The sequence below is a fragment of the Equus caballus genome, chromosome 4 (assembly GCF_041296265.1).
Source record: "Equus caballus isolate H_3958 breed thoroughbred chromosome 4, TB-T2T, whole genome shotgun sequence".
NCBI lineage: Eukaryota > Metazoa > Chordata > Mammalia > Perissodactyla > Equidae > Equus > Equus caballus.
In genome coordinates, this window is record NC_091687.1 from 112,436,477 (window position 1) to 112,455,111 (window position 18,635).

The 18,635-nt window shown below is 46.2% G+C and overlaps 1 protein-coding gene across 4 annotated transcripts in view; it reads right to left on the bottom strand.

Moving 5' to 3' along the window:
• PTPRN2 (protein tyrosine phosphatase receptor type N2) overlaps positions 1-18,635 on the bottom strand; it is a 931,942-nt gene that overhangs the window by 275,078 nt on the left and 638,229 nt on the right. The gene's annotated exons all lie outside the window — the stretch shown is intronic.

Genomic DNA, 18,635 nt, shown 5'->3' on the forward strand with positions numbered 1-18,635 from the left:
TCTACCCGGGGCATTGAGGGGAGGGCAAAGAGCCCTGGGAGCCAGAACAGAGACCCCAGAAAGTGGTGGTCCCGCAGGTCAGTGTGAAAGGAAGGCCCACTCATACGTGGTCCACATGGGAAAAAAGAAAAGAGACTGGACCCCAGCTGCCCATAATTCATAAACATCAATCCTAGGCAGGTTGAAGCCTAAACGTGAAAACAGAATTGCAAACGCTTCAAAGGAAAACATCTACACATCTCTCTGAAGTTGCGGCAGCACAAACCACAAAGGAAAAGATTGATAAAATGTGATTAGAATAAAAGAAGTATCTCTGTGCCTCAGAAACAGCATCAGAAGGTGGCGGGAGGTGCACATGGGCTGTAAACGGGGAGGAGGTGCTGGCGGATGGCTGTCAGACCAGGGTGCTGCTGCCCGTCCTTCCAGCAATGAAGATTCTTGGACAATGGAGCCGCCAATATTCTTAGAAGACAAAGCAGGAGGCAGGAACATGGAAATGGGTCTTCCAGAAGCTCCCAAGGTCTGACTTCAGTTTGCATCCTAGGAAATTAAAGAAGTAAAAACTGATCTTGAGAACCGAGGCCTCTTAATTGACTCCCATAAGAACAGTCCGTGTCTCCTTCAGAGAAGTGTTGAGAGAACTGGTGGGGTCCCAGGCAGGACATGTTAGGAGGCCTGCAAGACAGTGATGCTCCGATAATGCAAAGCCCTTTAATCAGCAATCAAGAACACCCCTGGCCTCCTCTGGGTGACATTCTGAGCAGGTGAGAGCTACAGCACAAGTCTGAGGCCAGGACCGGGTGGGGAGCCTCACCATCCGTCAGTCAGTACACACACTGTGTGCCAGCCCTACACCATTGCTGTCAGAATCATGGTCATCATAAAGACGCTATAAATCAGTGTATAATACACTTGTATAGATATTTACAAAGTGCTTCCGTTATTGTGTTTGATTTGTTTCACATCCCTGTGAATTAGGTACAACTGACCCACTTTACAGGTGAGAAGATCGAGTCCCAGCAGCCAATAGAGCACCAGAGCTGTCAGCAGCAAATCCAGGCTTCCATTGGAGAGAGAACGACGTCCTTCCTCAGGGTCCTGCTGGGGTACAGTCTCTGACAGGTTCATCCTGCATGAAGCGCTGCCCACACACCTCTCCTGAGAAACCCGCACACACTCCATGGACAGGAGTGGCCGCATGGTTGGGTCCGCATTGCCCAGATCTGGTACAGTCTCACATGGGCACCATCTTCTATGGCGACTCTATTGGCTAGGCCATCGCCACACCGGAACGCATGGGAGGGAGGCTGAGGGCTGGACACTCGTTGTGCTCCTTAGCAGACTCAGAGCCCACACTGGACTCTGACCCGACCCCCACGTTCTGACCCAAGGGCAGGTCTTTGGGACGATGTTGGAAGATGGGTCGGTCATCAGCTTGGCTGGTTTCCAGAACTCTATGGCTTCCACGCCCGACTTCAACCCCTCAAAGGAGAGCGTCTCTGAGGGAATGAGGTGATGCCGAGGTTCCTTTCCTCAAGGTCAAACCTCACAGGACGAACAGACGCCACAGCCGTCTGTTCCCACTGCATCTGGGTGAGGGGGGTGGGAGGAAGTGTGCGGGAGGCCGACCCTCCTCCCTAGCGTTGGAGCTTGGAGCCACGAGGAGGTCCAGAGAGATTATCTATCTGCTCAAGGTCACAGAGCTAAATCATAAGAAAGGTCAGAGCACCCCCCCTTCCCAGCTGCCGCCACGCCGTTTCCCTCAGTTAGAGTCCATCCTGTGGCTCGGCCCAGTAACTCAAGAATGCCCAGCTGGGGCTAGCCCTAGGACCCCGGTGCTGAGAAGAAGCGTCACTGAGGACAAATTCAGCTGCACGTGACAGGAGGCCTCTAACAGTGTCGCCTTAAACACACAGGGCTCCTCTCTTCTCACGTGAACAAACCTGTCTGTCCTCAAGGGAGGCGGAAACGTGTTCTTCTAGCCGTGCGTGCAGGCCCAGAACAAAGTCAGGGCTCTTCTTGCGAGGAGCACGGGGCTGGCACAGACGATGCTGGCAGCCCGCGGGAGGCAGGGGGCGTGTGGGAGCGGGTGCTGTCCCAGTGAGACTCCCAGGGCAGCCAGGCTGCCCTCCAGGGACACAATGTTTCAGCTCTCCCTGCTGCAGTTTATTCCCTTATGTTCAAAAGCTTCGGTTTAAATAAACTACAAGATCAGACGTGCTTCAAAATATTTTATGGGGAAAAGGGGATACTCCCAATAAACAGAGATAATGCTCTTCTCTCTGCACCCAAAGAGCAGGAGTGTCAAGTTGTATTTCCAGGAGTTTTTGGAGAAGTCAGTGGGGAGACGCGTGAGGTAGCCACTGTTGGCCATTCCTGATGTGGGGACCCCCGTCCACGTAAAGCGTCTTGGTGTTTCCCAAGGGCTTGGTTTGTGAGCCACACACTAGGTATTCTCAACCGTGCTTCTGGAGGGAAGCTGGGAGAAAGACAGACAGACGGTGCTGCCTGACATCCACACACCAGATCCAGAACCTTCCTTCTCAAACCGCCTCAGACTGACTTGATGAAGTTCCTTCAGGAGGAGTCCCTTGCGGAGGCTGGGGGGCGGCCCTGGACCCACCATTTCTTGAGAGACAACATGGTCCAGATCCCACGGAACTCCAGGCGTGTGAGGGTCCCGGAGGGCAGATCTAGTCTGGGGCGTGGGTGGAACCTCCCTTTACGCAGTGGGTGGCCGCCTTCGAGAGTCCATGTGGAAATCCCAGTGTAAGTCCACACCGTGTCAGGGAGCTCTGTGCCATGGCCATGTGCAAAATGCAGCTCTTTTTTTGGGAAAGTGAATAATAACCTCTAAAATATGCTTTATAAATAGGATTTTCAGATCTTTACTCTTCTTGGTTTGCCCAAAGCAAGGTGAGTTCTTGTGGGCAAGGGGGAGGTAGAGAGAGAAGCAAGGCAGGAGGTGCACAGTGAGCACCAAGGATGAGAGGACAGAGCGCGGCGCACTGGGCAGCCCCTGGCAGGCTCCTTTGGGCTCCGACCCAGCGCCTGCGTTCTGACTCGTGTCCTCAGGCCCTCTCCTGTCCCTTTCTGCCTGATAAACACCGGTGGTAATTACCAACCCCTGAAAAGAGTTCTTTAACGAGGGTCTTTTTATCGTTCCCTTAATGAGGCCGTTTTGGGTTCTTGCCCCCTACGGGGTGGTAGTTAATGCTTAATAAGCACATGCGTTATCCAAATGATAACATGAGTATAGCTGAGAATCTAAATTACCCCTTAACTTCTCAAAATAATCATAACATGCGTTTGAAAATTCACACACATACAAGTCAGGGATGAAAACGCACTTTTGTTTAAATACAAATCCATACTGACAGACAGCCCTGAGACCCACCCCATGGCGTCCCCTCCCCTACTGCTGGTTATGCAAAAGCGATCCTTCTATCCTGGAGGTCCCCGGGCGTAGCATCTGCTGGAGCCAAGTGTCCTCCGCTTCCCGTAAGGGAAGGTAAATGATCCAGTCTGGGTCACACAGGTGACTTACGTCCTGACAGAAGGGACTGGCCCGGGCTGCCCACAGGTGCAACAGACCTCGTCGATGGCAGAAAATGTTGAAAATTTTCTTTCCTTTGGCAGAAAACCTCAATGCTCCTGTATTTATAACTGAACAAAATATTCTCTCCTTGTGCTGCAGGTACACACACCTGCCTACCCGCCACCCTCCAGACAACGCACACTTCTTGGGACAACTGGCGAGGTGGGCGTGATATCAGAATTATATTTTAAATGTGATGCACAACTGCCCATTAAAAAAAAAAAACTCTGTGCTGAAAACTATACCTTAAAGTTATCAGATATTAGCGCCAAGTTTGCTTGAAATGGTGCCCACCTTTGGGTCTAGATTTTTAAAATATGCTAAAAGTATCCCAGGGTCACAGTGAATAGAACCAAAGAAAGTTGTACTTATATGAGAATTATTTTTTTAAAAAATTCTGAAATGTTAGCAATTTTTTTGTTCAATTATGGAAGCTTTCACCAAAAGGCACCAACATATTTTTTAAAAAGTTAATTTATATATCTCTGTTGAAAGCAAGTATTAAGCATCCCAATACTTCAAAAAGGACAATGAGGGCCACTTATGCTGAGATAATTTTATTGACAAAATGCAGATGACTAGGCCATGAATGGAAATCTAGAAAGTTTAATTTTATGATTTCTAAACTAAGCCTCCCTTTTCCCCCAAAATGATCACTTTTATGTTAAAATAATGTTTAAATAAGTTAAATGTTTAAATAAGTTTATATTAAAAAACTTATTCTACCTGGGTGGGGGTAGGGGGTGTTCAAAAAGGATGGTTCAGATTTTTCTGATTTTTTTCTTGTGCTTCCTTAAAAAATACTAGCGAGAGTGACATCAGCATTGTGGCAGAGTGAGCTCTTCCCTTAGACTCTCCCCCTAAGATACAATGAAAAGGACACTCATATACCAGCAGAGGACATTCACACAACACAAAAGACATCTGAGAGACCCACAAAGTTGTGACAACAACAACTTAGAAGGGGAAGAGGAAAGGAAGGGAATTAGCTTGGTCTAAGGAAATAAGAGGCTATCAGAAAATGGACTATCTCATCTACAAGATTTTTTGTACAAACCTCATGGTAACCACTAAACAAATAATCAGAACAGAGACACAAATGATAAATAAAGAGAAAACTAAGAAAACCATCATAGAGAACTACCAAACTGAATTGGTAGTCCAAAATACATGGGACAAGAAACAAGGAAAATGCAGAAGAACCGGAAAATGAGTGATAAAACGGCAACATTAAGTCCTCATATACCAATAATCACTTTAAAAGCAAACGGATTGAATTTGCCAATCAAAAGACGCAGTGGCAGGATGGATTGAAAAACAAGACCCAACAATACGCTGCCTCTAGGAAACACATCTCAGCTCTGAAAACAAACACAGGCTCAGAGTGAAAGGATGGAAGACTATACTCCAAGCCAATGACAAACAAAAGAAAGCAGATGTCACAATACTTATGTAAGACAAAGTAGACTTCAAGATAAGACAGGTAAAGAGAGACAAAGAGGGGCAGTATATAATGATAAAAGGGACACTCCACCAAAAAGACACAACACCTTTAAATGTATATGCACCCAACACAGGAGTACTAAAGTACATAAAGCAACTATTAATAAAACTAAAAGGAGATATTAACAACAACAAATAATAGCAGGGGACCTTAACATCCCGCTTGCATCAATAGATCATCCAGACAGAAAACCGACAAGGAAATAGTGGATTTAAATGAAAAACTAGACCAGATGGACTTAATAGACATACATAGAACACTCCATCCAAAAACAGCAGATTACACATTCTTCTCAAGCGCTCATGGAACATTTTCAAGGCTAGATCATATGTTGGGAATAAATTTAAGAAAATTGAAGTCACATCAAGCATCTTTTTGGACCATAATGCTATGAAACTAGAAATTAACTACAAGAAAAAAGCTGAGAAAGTGACAATATGTGGAGACTAAACAACATGTTACTGAACAATCAATGGATCATTGAAGAAATTAAAGGAGAAATCAAAAAATATCTGGAGACAAATGAAAATCAAAATACACCATGCCAACTCATATGGGATGGAGCATAAGCAGTCCTAAGAGGGAAATTCATTGCAATACAGGCCCACCTTAACAAACAAGAAAAATCTCAAACAAGCAATCTTAAACTCCACCTAACAGAATTAGAAAAAGATGAACAAACAAAGCCCAAAGTCAGCAAAGGAGGGAAATAAGAAAAATTAGAGCAGAAATAAATGAAATTGAAACAAACAAATAAAAAAACAGTAGAAAGGATCAATGAAACAAAGAGCTGGTTCTTTGAGAAGATAAACAAAATTGACAAACCCCTAGCCAGACTCACTAAGAAAAAAAGAGAGAAGGCTCAAATAAATAAATTAGAAATGAAAGAGAAGAAATTACAGCATATACCACAGAAATATAAAGGATTATAAGAGGATACTGTGAAAAACTACATGCCAACACTTTGGACAATGTAGAAAAAATGGATAAATTCTTAAAATCATACAACCTCCCAAAACTGAATCAAGAAGAAATAGAGAATCTGAATAGACCAATAACAAGTAAAGAGATGGAAATAGTAATCAAAAACCTCCCAAAAAATAAAACTCCAGGACTAGAAGTCTTCTCTGGAGAATTTTACCAAACATTCAAAGAAGATTTAATATCTGTTCTTCTCAAACTCTCCCATAAAATTGAGGAAGATGGAGCACTCCCTAACACATTCTACAACATCACCCTGATCCCAAAACCACACAAGGACAGCACAAAGAAGGAAAACTGTAGCCCATATTGCTGATGAACATAGATGCCAAAAACCTCAACAAAATATTGGCAAACTGAATACAGTAGTACATTAAAAAGATCATACACCGTGATCAAGTGGGATTTATACTAGGGACAAGAGAGAGTTCAACATCCACAAATCAATCAATGTGATACACCACATCAACAAAATGAAGAATAGAAACTACATGATCATCTCAATAGACACAGAGAAAGCATTTGACAAGATCCGACATCCATTTATGATAAAAACGCTCCATAAAATGGGTATAGAAGAAAAGTACCTCAACATAATAAAGCCCATATATGACAAACCCACAGCCAACATCATACTCAATGGGGAAAAACTGAAAGCCATCCCTCCGAGAACTGGAACAAGGTGCCCACTATCACCACTTTTACTCAACATAGTACCGGAGGCTTTGGCCAGAGCAATTAGGCAAGAAAAAGAAATAAAAGGAATCCAAATAGGCAAGGAAATAGTGAAACTCTTGCTGTTTGCAGATGACAAGATTTTATATATAGAAAACCCTAAAGAATCCATCGGAAAACTATTAGAAATAATCAACAACTACAGCAAAGTTGCAGGGTTCAAAACCAACTTACAAAAATCAGTTGCATTTCTATACTCTAATAAGGAACTTACAGAAAGAGAACTCAAGAATACAATCCCATTCACAATGCAAAAAAGGAATAAAATATCTAGGAATAAATTTAACCAAGGAGGTGAAAGACCCACACCATGAAAACCATGATTGAGGGGCCGGCCTGGTGGCACAGCAGTTAAGTTCACATGTTCCACTTCGGCAGCCTGGGGTTCACTGGTTCCCATCCCAGGTGCGGACCTATGTACTGCTTGTCAAGCCATGCTGTGGCAGGAGTCCCACATATAAAGGAGAGGAATATGGGCACCAGTTGTTAGCTCAGGGTCAATCTTCCTCAGCAAAAAGAGGAGGATTGGTGGCAGATGTTAGCTCAGGGCTAATCTTCCTCAAAAAAAAGAAAAGACATTATTGAAAGAAATCAATTATGACATAAAGAAATGGAACGATATTCCATGCACATGGGTTGGAAGAATAAATCTAGTTAAAATGTCCATACTACCCAAAGCAATCTACAGATTCAGTGAAATCTCAATCAGAATCCCAGTAACATTCTTCATGGAAATAGAACAGAGAACACTAAAATTTATATGGGGCAATAACAGATCCAAAATAGCTAAAGCAATTCTGAGAAAAAAGAACAAAGCTGGCGGCATCGCAATCCCTGATTTCAAAATACACCACAAAGCCATAGTAATCAAAACAGCATGGTACTGGTACAAACACACACACACAGATCAATGGAACAGAACTGAAAGCCCAGAAACAAAACCACACATCTAAGGACAGTTAATCCTTGACAAAGGAGCTAAGAACGTACAATGGAGAAAGGAAAGTCTCTTCAATAAATGGTGTTGGGAAAACTGGACAGCCACATGCAAAAGAATGAAAGTAGACCATTATCTTTTGCCATACACGACAAGTAACTCAAAATGGATCAGACTTGAAGGTAAGATGTGAAACCATAAAACTCATAGAAGAAAATACAGGGAGTACACTCTTTGACATTGATCTTGGCAGCATCTTTTCAAATACCATGTCTACTTGGACAAGGGAGATGAAAGAAAAAATAAACAAGTGGCACTTCATCAGACTAAAGAGCTTCTGGAAGGCAAAGGAAATCAGTAACAAAACAAAAAGACAATCTACCAACTGGGAGAAAGTATTTCCATATCATATATCCGACAAAGGGTTAATCTCCAAAATATATAAAGAACTCACACAACTCAACAACAACAAAACAAACAACCTGATCAAAAAATGGGCAGAGGATATGAACAGACATTTTTCCAAAGAAGATATACAGATGGCCAATAGGCACATGAAAAGATGTTCAACATCACTAATCATAAGGGAAATGCAAATCAAAACTATACTAAGATTATCACCTTAGACCCATTAGAATGGCTGTAATCACCAAGACAAAACATGGCAAATGTTGGAGAAGTTGTGGAGAAAAGGGAACCCTCATCCACTGCTGGTGGGAATGCAAACTGGTGCAGCCACATGGAAAACAGTATGAAGACTCCTCAAAAAACTAAAAATAGAACTACCATATGATCCAGCTATCCCACTACTGGGTATTTATCCAAAGAGCTTGAAATCAACAAAACAAAGAGACTTATGCATCCCCTTGTTCACTGCAGCACTATTCACAATAGCCAAGATGTGGAAGCAACCCAAGTGCCCATCAACTGATGAATGGATAAAGAAGATGTGGTGTGTGTATATATATATATATATAATGGAATACTGCTCAGCCATAAAAAAGACAAAATTGTCCCATTCGCAACAACATAGATGGACCTTGAGGATATTACGTTAAGTGAAATAAGCCAGACAAAGTATGATTTCACTCATATGTGGAAAATAAACAAACACATGGAAAAGGAGAACAGTTTAGTGTTTAACAGAGGGGAAGAGGGTTGGGGGTGGGCACAAGGGGCGAAGGGGCACATTTATATGATGACTGACCAATAATAATGTACAACTGAAATTCCACAATGTTATAAACTATTATGACCTCAATAAAATAAAAAATAAAATACTAGCAACATGGATAGCTTTTAGTGACTCTAAATAAACCGTTTAAAATATGAGGCTCAGAGTAGTTTACGCTGATCAACGAGTTTGCCAGGGTAAACTCTCCACATTTGTTTTGTAATGAAATTGTTCCCCATCACTGTGAGGACGTGGACACAGGTGGACAGCCAGGCCCTGGGCTCCCTTCCCAGGTTTCTCACCCACAGCCTCTGCCCACCACCCTGGCAGGAGGCAAGGAAAGGGACATTTGTGTCTCTCTTGCTGCTCCATCCATCTAGTAAATGGAAAGCAACCAGCTTTTGAATAACAACATCAAAATCGCCCCAATTAGCTACTGGGGAGCACTCTCTTCCTGGATGTTCTGAGGGCCAGTTTATTCCTAAGCACCGTGAAGGATGGTGACCAGCTGGTGGTGAGCATGTGCCCAGGAAGATGTGGCCCCACCCGAGGGGAAGGGGCCTCGGAGCCTCCTCAAGCCCCCAGCTGCTGGAAAGAGCTGCTGGAGATGGGGATCTCCCTGGCAGGGAGGAAGGCACGGACACGTGGGAGCCCGCTGAGGTCCTGGAAGAGGGAATTCGCTTTGTGTGGCCCCTTCTCCCCCATTCACATTTTCTTCGTGTCTGACCTTTGTTTAAACGCTGGAATGGGAAATCCTTGCCATCAAGCCCTAAGCCCGTCCTGACTGTGAGGCGGCCCCTTGTCAGAGTGGCGTGGGCTCCTTGGGTCACTCTTTATCAAAAATGGCTGGAAGACGAGACAAGAGGAAAAAGCCCAGGACAGGAGCTCTCCATGGAAATTCTTACACAATAAAACTGGTGTTTTCATCAACAATAACAGAAATATATGGAGAGAGTTCCACCCTCCACTGTTTCTAGGGAAATCGATGTCCAAAGGAAGACATCACTCCCCACGTGTTAGGGGCTGAATTGTGTTCCCCAAATCATATGTTGGAGTCCCGACCCCCAGGACCTCAGCATGTAACTGCATGTGGAGATGGGTCTTTACAGAGGAAATCAGGTTACAGTGAGGTCATGTGGGTGGCCCTGATCCAATAGGACTGGTGTCCTCATAAGAAGAGGCGATCAGAACACAGACACACACAGAGAGACGACCCTGCAAGGACACGGGGAGATCATGGCCATCTGCAGGCCCAGGAGAGAGGCCTCAGAAGGAACCAGCCTTGCCTACGCCTTGATCTCAGACTTCCAGCCTCTAGACTGGGAGAGAAGACATGTCTGCTGGTTAAGCTGCCTCGTCGGTGGTGGGAAACTGACACACGATGTCTTTCTTCCTCTTTCGCTCCCTCTCCAACCCCAGTGATGCTGCTCCCTGATCACCGGATGCTGCCACAGTGACAGGACATCAAACCATTGGTGGCCCGGTGCCGGCACTGGCTCAGGTCAGGAAGCTGAGGTGTGAGCTGTGGTCACTTTTCCACCCACTCTCCCCATCCCAACCTGCCTGTGTCCACGATTCTGCGGCTGTGCCATCTACATATTCACATAGCTCGTCATGGGGCCTGGGAACGAGGCCAGAGAGCCCAGGGTTGACTTCCTGGTCATGCCAAAGCAAGAAGGTGAGTCTCTTTAAATCCAGCTGACACCTTTGAAAATGGAGCACCCATGCCTGGCATGCAGGCTTTGAAGGCAGAGGTAACAGATGTGGAAATCCAGGGCTCCTCTCCGGGCTGGAAGGGAGGCTGAGAGGCTCTGGTGCTGCCGAGCCCACAGCCCTGTGCAAAGCTGCCGGGGGCCCTCCCTGGCCTGGTGTGGGTCACGGAACCCTCCAGTCATCACAGTGGGATCAGAAAGTGGCCTCCGAAGCAGCGGTGCAAGAGCTCTGCCTCTCCCGCATGGGGACAGGTGACCCCAACTGCTCCTTTGTGTTGGAGGTCTGCCCGTGAGTCCCCTGGAGCAGCTCTGTGGAACGGACTGGGGAGTAGAGTGGAGCACACGGCTAGGGGCAGCGAGAGAAGCAGAAACAGAGAAAACAGGTCAGAAGCCGCTGGCTCTGAGTCTGCGGAAGGTTCTGGATGGGTGAGGCTGTGGCTGCAGCACTTGCTGACTTTCTAGGTATCCACGCAGCACACAAGGTAACTCGAGAGTGATCGTCCTACGAAGTCAGGGCAGCAGGCATGTGTGATGGGAGCAGGAGAGCTGATGTCAGGAGACAAGGCCAGGCACATCAGAGCCTGCTGTCACCTGCAAGGCGTGGACCTCGAGTTTATGGAAAACCTGAAAACCATGGAAGAAGGCAGCCCTGAACAAGCTTTGCAAATGTCAGACCAGGAGAGCCCCTGATGAGGTGCTGCCTGGTCCAGCTCCGTCTCCTAAGCTACAGATGCAAACATCTGAGCAACGAGGCTGCCGACAGCAGGCATTTTAACTCTCCAAACAACCACCACCGAATCCCTTGGAGACACAGTCTCTGGATATCTTTTGGAGTTGAAAACCCTTGATTTCCTGGTGCTGCTTCTTGGGTCTATGCTGTGGAGCCTGAGGGTTTTGGGGCCAGAAGGGTCACTCCTCCAGTAACCCCGAGGGATGACAGTGGTTTGCAGGTCTATCTGATGTAAAGAATTGTCCATGTGGGCAACCAGACACTGTCCTGGTGACCCCCAGCGTGGCTTCCCTGGGAGGCAGGGACAGGAGAGATCTCTTCCTGAGGCACAGGATGCGAATGCAAACAGGGTGGTCAGGGCTGAGATGAGAAAAGGGAGCCAGGCCTTTAGGGGGATGAGCTTGCCCAGAAGGAGGGGCTGGGGGAGACGGCAAGGGGGAGGCTTGCCTTTGCCTCCTCTACTGGCCTAGCTCAGAGCATTTGAAATCCTAAAGGTAGGTATATTCTGAGAAACAGAGATATAAAGATGAATAAGAAAAAAATTCCAACCCTCAAATCACCATAAATAATCTGGCCCCGTTTTAAAACGCTCTCAATCTGTAACTTTTGAGCACGTCAGTATTTTATTGATAACGTATCCGTCTACTACTGTACTAATATATGTGTACATTGTAGAATTTCCACGAAGTAACTTTTAAAGGATGAAGAAAGAGGAAATAAACATTTAAAAAATAATTCCCTGTATTATGTAATAAAAATAACTCTGTATTATGTACTGGCATGAACTCATTTCTCTCCCTAAAACATGCTTTAATAATAACTATCTTACTGACAGTCGCATGGTTGCATATTCTTCATTATTTCTGCTGTGATCGGGTTTACAGTTTGTCCTGCAGATACTTGAAGCTCTGATTCTAAGTCCAGTATCATTCTGACACTTGTTTTAACGGCTCTTGTGCTGAAGTTACCCTAAAGCGTACGCAGATCCAAACGGAAGAAGCTGGCTGTGCTTTCCCAATCACGTCCTGATTTCTGAGTCCACCCACCAGCTAAGCGAAGGTTGTTTTTCTCCTTGGCTGATGTCCATTAATTACTTTTCAAAAGCAATTGAAATTTCTTACACTTTTATTATAATTTTAACACATATTCAACCCATTGAATGTTTCATTTAGAAAGATGTTAAGTAAGTCAGAAAATTCAATTTCCAAGTTTTTTAGAAATGTAGCTGTGGGAGACTTTACGAGAGACACAAGTTGTTGTCTGCAACCGTGTCGCACAGCAAGGGAGATGTTTCCAAACGTGTCTTCCACACTCAAGGTTTATTTCACTCGAGAACATTTGCTAGGGAACGTCCCACGCCACCTGCAGGCCAGCACCTTCGGACACGGTGCTGTGTGCACTCGGTCTACACGACCTTCCACTCTTCTTAAATACTTTGCCACAGATAACCAGCAAACCTCTGTGTGGCACACACTTCCTGGTTTCTCCCTACTTTATCACAAAATTTATTTTAAAAAGTTATACAATAGTTTAATGGTCTTGTTTCTATAAAATTTATAAAGTTAAAAAATATGTTAAATCTATAAAGTCACCTTCTTGCTGTGTTAACTTGAATAGGGCAGGGAACGGCTTCCTATGGAATACTAGTTCTATAACCCCACCCCAGAACTTTTTTAGTATTTTTTCAGTCACAGCTGCCACTTCACCCATAGTTACTCCAATTTTTAAGACGTTTTTTGCCCATAGAGTACTGCTGCTATTAGAGAAGTCATTTGCTATTTTGAATATATCTTGTTCTCTACATCTCTCCTGTAGTGGTTTACAAAGAGTATTTCATAAAACTCAGTACTGAAACTGAGTTCATAAATCAAGCTGTTGTCGACACTCCTTTAAGCAGAGCTCCTCAAATGCCCAGACAAGTCCGTGTAGTGTTTTGCCCACAGACAAAGCTGGCGAGGGGCCACCGTCACACGGAAGGCAGCTTACAAAGGGCTTCTCTCTGGCTCAGGTTGGGGGGCCACCGTCACAGGGAAGGCAGCTTGCAAAAGGCTTCTCTCCAGCTCAAGTGGGGGCATCTGGCTGAGGTCCAGCTTTCAGTGGCGGCCTGCAGGATGCACAGTCGCCCTTCTCTGGGAGTCCCTCGGGTTTGCCTCCTCACTTGCCCATAAGTAAAGGCCTCCTGGCCCTGGCTCATCACGTGCTCAGCACCCGTGGAGGGCAGCACCCGGCAGCTGGGCTGTCCCAGGACTCGTGAGGCCCAGGGCCGGATACAACCGGGGCGTCTCTCGAGATGACGCCGACACACTGCCCTGCTCCACTTCCTCCTGCTCTCTCTTTAGGAGCTGGGCGATATTTCGCAAACAGGATCCCACATCTCATTTATCATCAAACACTTCTTGGAGGTCCATAACATTGCATTTTTAAACAAATGGCAGAGTTCATATTTTTTTGACACAGTGACGAATCTTCATCTTTGTTGTCCTACATGGATGTTTCCAGGCTGGTCTAGATATCAGTCGTGTGTTCTGTGCATGCATTTCCAGTTTGGATTGGATATCACTCCATGCAAATCTCATTTCTGGGATTTAATGAGACCTTTTAATATTTAGTCTTCTGTTTTAATACCTCACTCGGTAAACTGCCGAAATAATTAGGTGACAGAACTAGACAATTACTCTATGAGCAGAGAGCAGACAGTTTCTTGTATTTATATAAATACACATGCTTTAAATAAAACACAAACTCTGCATTCGTGGCCCATCTCAAGCAGGCAACATGAGAGATCATTGGATTGCACTGGCTGGTCGATTTAATCAGCAACTGGCTGGTTGAGCTCATTTTTATTTTTATTTTTTCATGGAACTGACCGGGCAATTCAGTCAATAGTTGTCAAAATTGGAGTCCAGAACAGGCACAGCTGGACCAGCCTAAAGTTAATTAAAAATCAAGAGGAGGATAACTGAAATGCGGCTCATTCAAGGGAGCTGTGGAGAGGAGAAAGTAAAACCCATCTCTCCTGTCTTAAAGGGGTAAGAGAGGAGCTCCAGTGGTGGGAAAGCACAGAGTGCTTCGGGACGTCAGACGGAAGTTTGATTCTCCCAATGCAGAGGGAGGTCCCTGTTCTGGGAATGCCCCATGTGTGGCTTGTGGTAACAGTGCCCCTGGGAGGTGCAGGTGCTCAATCCTCAGACTTTTTAAATAAACGAAATTTATGAAATTGGATAACTGCATCGAAGCCCTCTTTGAGGAGTGTGCAGGAGGATGGAAGGCCAGAATCATGCCAGAAGCAGGTCCAGGCTGCTCGACGGCTGACCAGGGCCCACGAGTCCTTCCAGCCTGTGTTCACTCCCTGCCTCAAGGGTGATTTCATTAAGCACGGCCTTCCTGACCTTGGGAATCCCATCTCCCTCCTCGAGCCAGCCCTCTGCCCTAGGATCGGATTGCTCACCGGTCCTCAGGGGACCCTGTGGTTTCTAACCACTGGTTCCTACCACCTCCTCCCGTCGCTGCTCACAGACGTTCTACGTAGTATTCCAAGTGTAGCCGTAGCAGTCTCGGGGCCGCTGTGACAAATCACCGCAAACCGGGCCGCTTAAAGCAGTAGGAGCACACCCTCTCAGAGTCTGGAGGCCGGAGCCAGGGCCCAGGCATCATCGGCAGGGCTCCCTCCCAAGGCTCCAGGGTGAGTCTTCCCCCCTTTCCATCTCCCGGTGGTGGCATCACTCCTTGGTGTCGTTGACCCGTAAGGCATCGCCGCACTCTCTGCCTCTTCCTGTGTGTCTGTGTCTTCACACCGTGTTTTCCTCTCTCTCATGGGAACACAAGCCACACTGGACCAAGGGCCCACCGCACTGCAGTATGAGCTCATCTCAACGTAAGTAGTTACACCTGGAACCCCCCTATTTCCAAACGAGGTCACATTCTGAGGCACTGGGGCATAGGACTCCAACATCTCTTTTTGGGAGACAAAATTCAACCCATAACACCAGCTAAAGGGCCTTCTCTGTTGGGAAGTCCCCTCCATAGACTAGAGCCCACCGTGACGGGCTTCTCTTCTGAAAACAGACTTTCTTGTTCATTCCACTCATGTACTAATTCATCACGTATTGTTGACTGGCTTAGTTTTTATACATTCATTATATTTCTTCCACTGGATTATAAGCTAATTGAGGGCAGGATTCATGAGTTTTCATTTTTATTTTATACTCACCTCTATTTTTAGAACAGAAATTGATACCCACATGGTCAACAAATACTTGCTGATTTGCTTTACAAGACCTTGAGAATGAAACTTCTGGTGTGTGTCTGGTTGGTCAAGAACCATGTTCTATTCATTGTCCCATCTCCAGAGTCAAGTCTAGTTACTGAGGTTAACAAAATGCCATGGAAGGAATGAATGAATATTTAATACTCACAAATTGGCAATAAAAAAAAAAAAAGCCAAGGGCCTCTTATCCAACATAAAATGCTTTTTAAGAAGGATTCACAAAATTCACATTGCATTGACAATGTGCATTGTTTAGACACAGCTCCTGGAAGCATAAGCTCAGTGACATGCAGGAACTTTGCAATGGCAGATGCAAAAGTCACAACAGTTCCTTTTTTACAAGGAAGGGCGGAAGATAGGGAGGTCCGTGGCCACGTCATGTATACAGGTGGGTGGGCTGTTTGTAAAAGCCCAGAAAACAGACATTGCTGTTAGGAAGCTGGAACTCCAATGACATTGCTCCAGGCAGATGGAATTTCCTTACAAGAAAGTGGAGGACTCAATCAGCTTCATGTGTTCAGTCTATGGGGTCATACTCCCGGACACATTCAGTGATCTGGTTGTAAAGGACCAACATTCTCAAAGTGTGCTCTCATAAACGTTACTAGGTTCTGTGGTCAGGGAAGCTCGAGAAGGTTAGGTTATAATCGGTTTAAACTTTACCACAGGAATTTCCAGCTGTAAGCGGCTGATGGCATTGTGAATCTCCAGGCCTGATGTCTCACACCCAAGACCTCTCAGCCCCTCTTCTTGAAGCTCTCTCACAGAAACAATGTTCTGGAGAACGTGTGGGAAATGCCAAAACGCACCCAGTAAGCCTTTCCTGCCTCATGTGGGCAGTGACACATCTCAGCGATTCCCAGCCAATCTTGTCAGCATCTGAATTTTGAAGTAACGGTTGATGCCAACATTACCTGGACCAGATTTGTGCCCAATAAAACTTTATAACAAGAAGTAGTTTTCAAAGGAAAAAAAAAGATTCAAAACTCTGATAATTTAAATACAATTCTTTGAAAGGAAACTGTCAGGGTGAAGACTGTGACACGATTCATTCGCCCTGTCACGGTGAATTGTGTCCCCAAATCAATATGCTGACGTCCTGACCCCCAGGACCTCAGATGTGACTGAATCTGGAGATGGGCCTTTAAGAGGTGGTGAAGGTTAAATGAGGCCACATGGGTGGGTCTTGATCCAATAGGACTGGTATCCTTAAAAGAAGAGATCAGGACACAGACACACACAGAGGGATGACCATGTGAGGACACAGGGAGGGGACAGCTGTATACACACCAAGGAGAGAGGACTCAGGAGGAACCAGGGTGGCCGACACCCTGATCTTGGAGTTCCCGTCTCCAGGACTGTTTGTTGTTTGTCGCCCCATTTATGCTGCTTTGTTGTGGGGGCCCCAGCAAATTCATGCAGGCCCCAAAGAAGGATCTCCATGTATATCCTTCTGGCCACAACGACCACACAGCCAGCAGCCACGGTGCACACTGATGTTAATTGTATGATTTCTGCTGAACCAGTAATTTTGACCTGAAAACACTAGACGGCTATTCTGAAGACCACGGAAAGGCTGAATCCCCAAAGCAGAGCAGTTCTGTAGAGTGAGCTGCCTCATCACTGGCTGATCTGGTCTCTGCCGGATTTCACTGGCACTTGTCCGAGATCCAGCCCACACCAGGGGTCATGGGTACACGTTCTGGAGAGATGCTGCCAGGCTGGGGCCTGGCACCGGCAGCATTAGGCAGACGCTCTTTGTGGTGCTTCTGTCGCTGTGGGCAAATCCAGAGGAGGAAGCCCTGGTGGCTGGGGCTGGAAGGAGAGTGGGGAGGAGCTCAGGAAAGAAGGTCCCACAGTCTACGGTGTCTTTCCTCCAAGGCCTGGTGGCTGCCACCTGTGTTCTGGCATAGCTGCAAGCCACAGGGGGCTCAGTGCCAACGCCCGTGTGCGAGTCCGGAAAAATAAGCCTAGTGGCCGAGGACGAGCTGCTCCATCTTTTCTGTAGAGTCACATTCAAATGCTTATTCCTTTCTCAAATGTTCGTTGATACCTGTGGGTCACAGCAGCCTGTCCACCTCTGAGTCCAGGTTTAAGAGAATGCCCTCATTCAGGATGAAACTTGAGCATTCTATCCATCACCCACCTGCTGGGTACCAGAGCCCAGTGTTTGAGTTCTTTTGTACCCGAATTTACAGATCCTGCCACCTCCTAAAACACTCCTCTCCCAGGCCTTTGGTTTCCCGCATGGGCAGCTTGTGTGGGTGATGTGTTAGGAACCTGGTCTCTGACTCGTCCTGTGGCAGCAGAGAATGTAGCTGCTCCCCTCTGGACACACGGCTAGAAGGCAGTGCCAGCGCCCCGGGCAGGCAGGTGGGGGTTTGGCCTGGGGCCAGCTTCTAGGCAGTGGAATGGGGGACATGTGCCCCTCCAGGCTGCCCACACAGACCTCCCTCCTGCAGGGCCCCTGTGGGCTCTTTCTTATTTGCTTCTTGTTGGAAGGCAGTGACTCCAGGGCAAGACGGAAGCCAGGCACTGAAGGAGAGGCCACACGGAGTCACTGCACTGTGGGATGAGCGAGGAATTGGCCTCTGCCGTGTGGAGACATAAACATGGTTGGGTCCAATTATTGGAAATCTTAACTAAAACATCACCTGAGTTTGAATCTCAGTGCCATCGTTAGTCTAATGCCCTGGAGAACAAGGGACCTCCCCTAAACCTCAGAAGCCTTCCCCTTAAGGTTTGCAGATTGAGGGTCTTGAGACCCTGGAGCTGGTGCAGGCTTCAGCTTCTAAGAAGAAACATTATTTTGGGGTCCAGCCAAATCTGAGAAAATTGACCTCATTGGACTGAGCCTTCTCAAGTCAGGATTAAACAAGGCATGAATATAAGGCCCGGATGTTGTAGAAAACACTCAATAAATGTTAGCTAGCGCATATTACCATTGTCTTTCTAGTCTTACTGTTTTTCTGTGGATGAAAGGAATTTTGCAGCTTT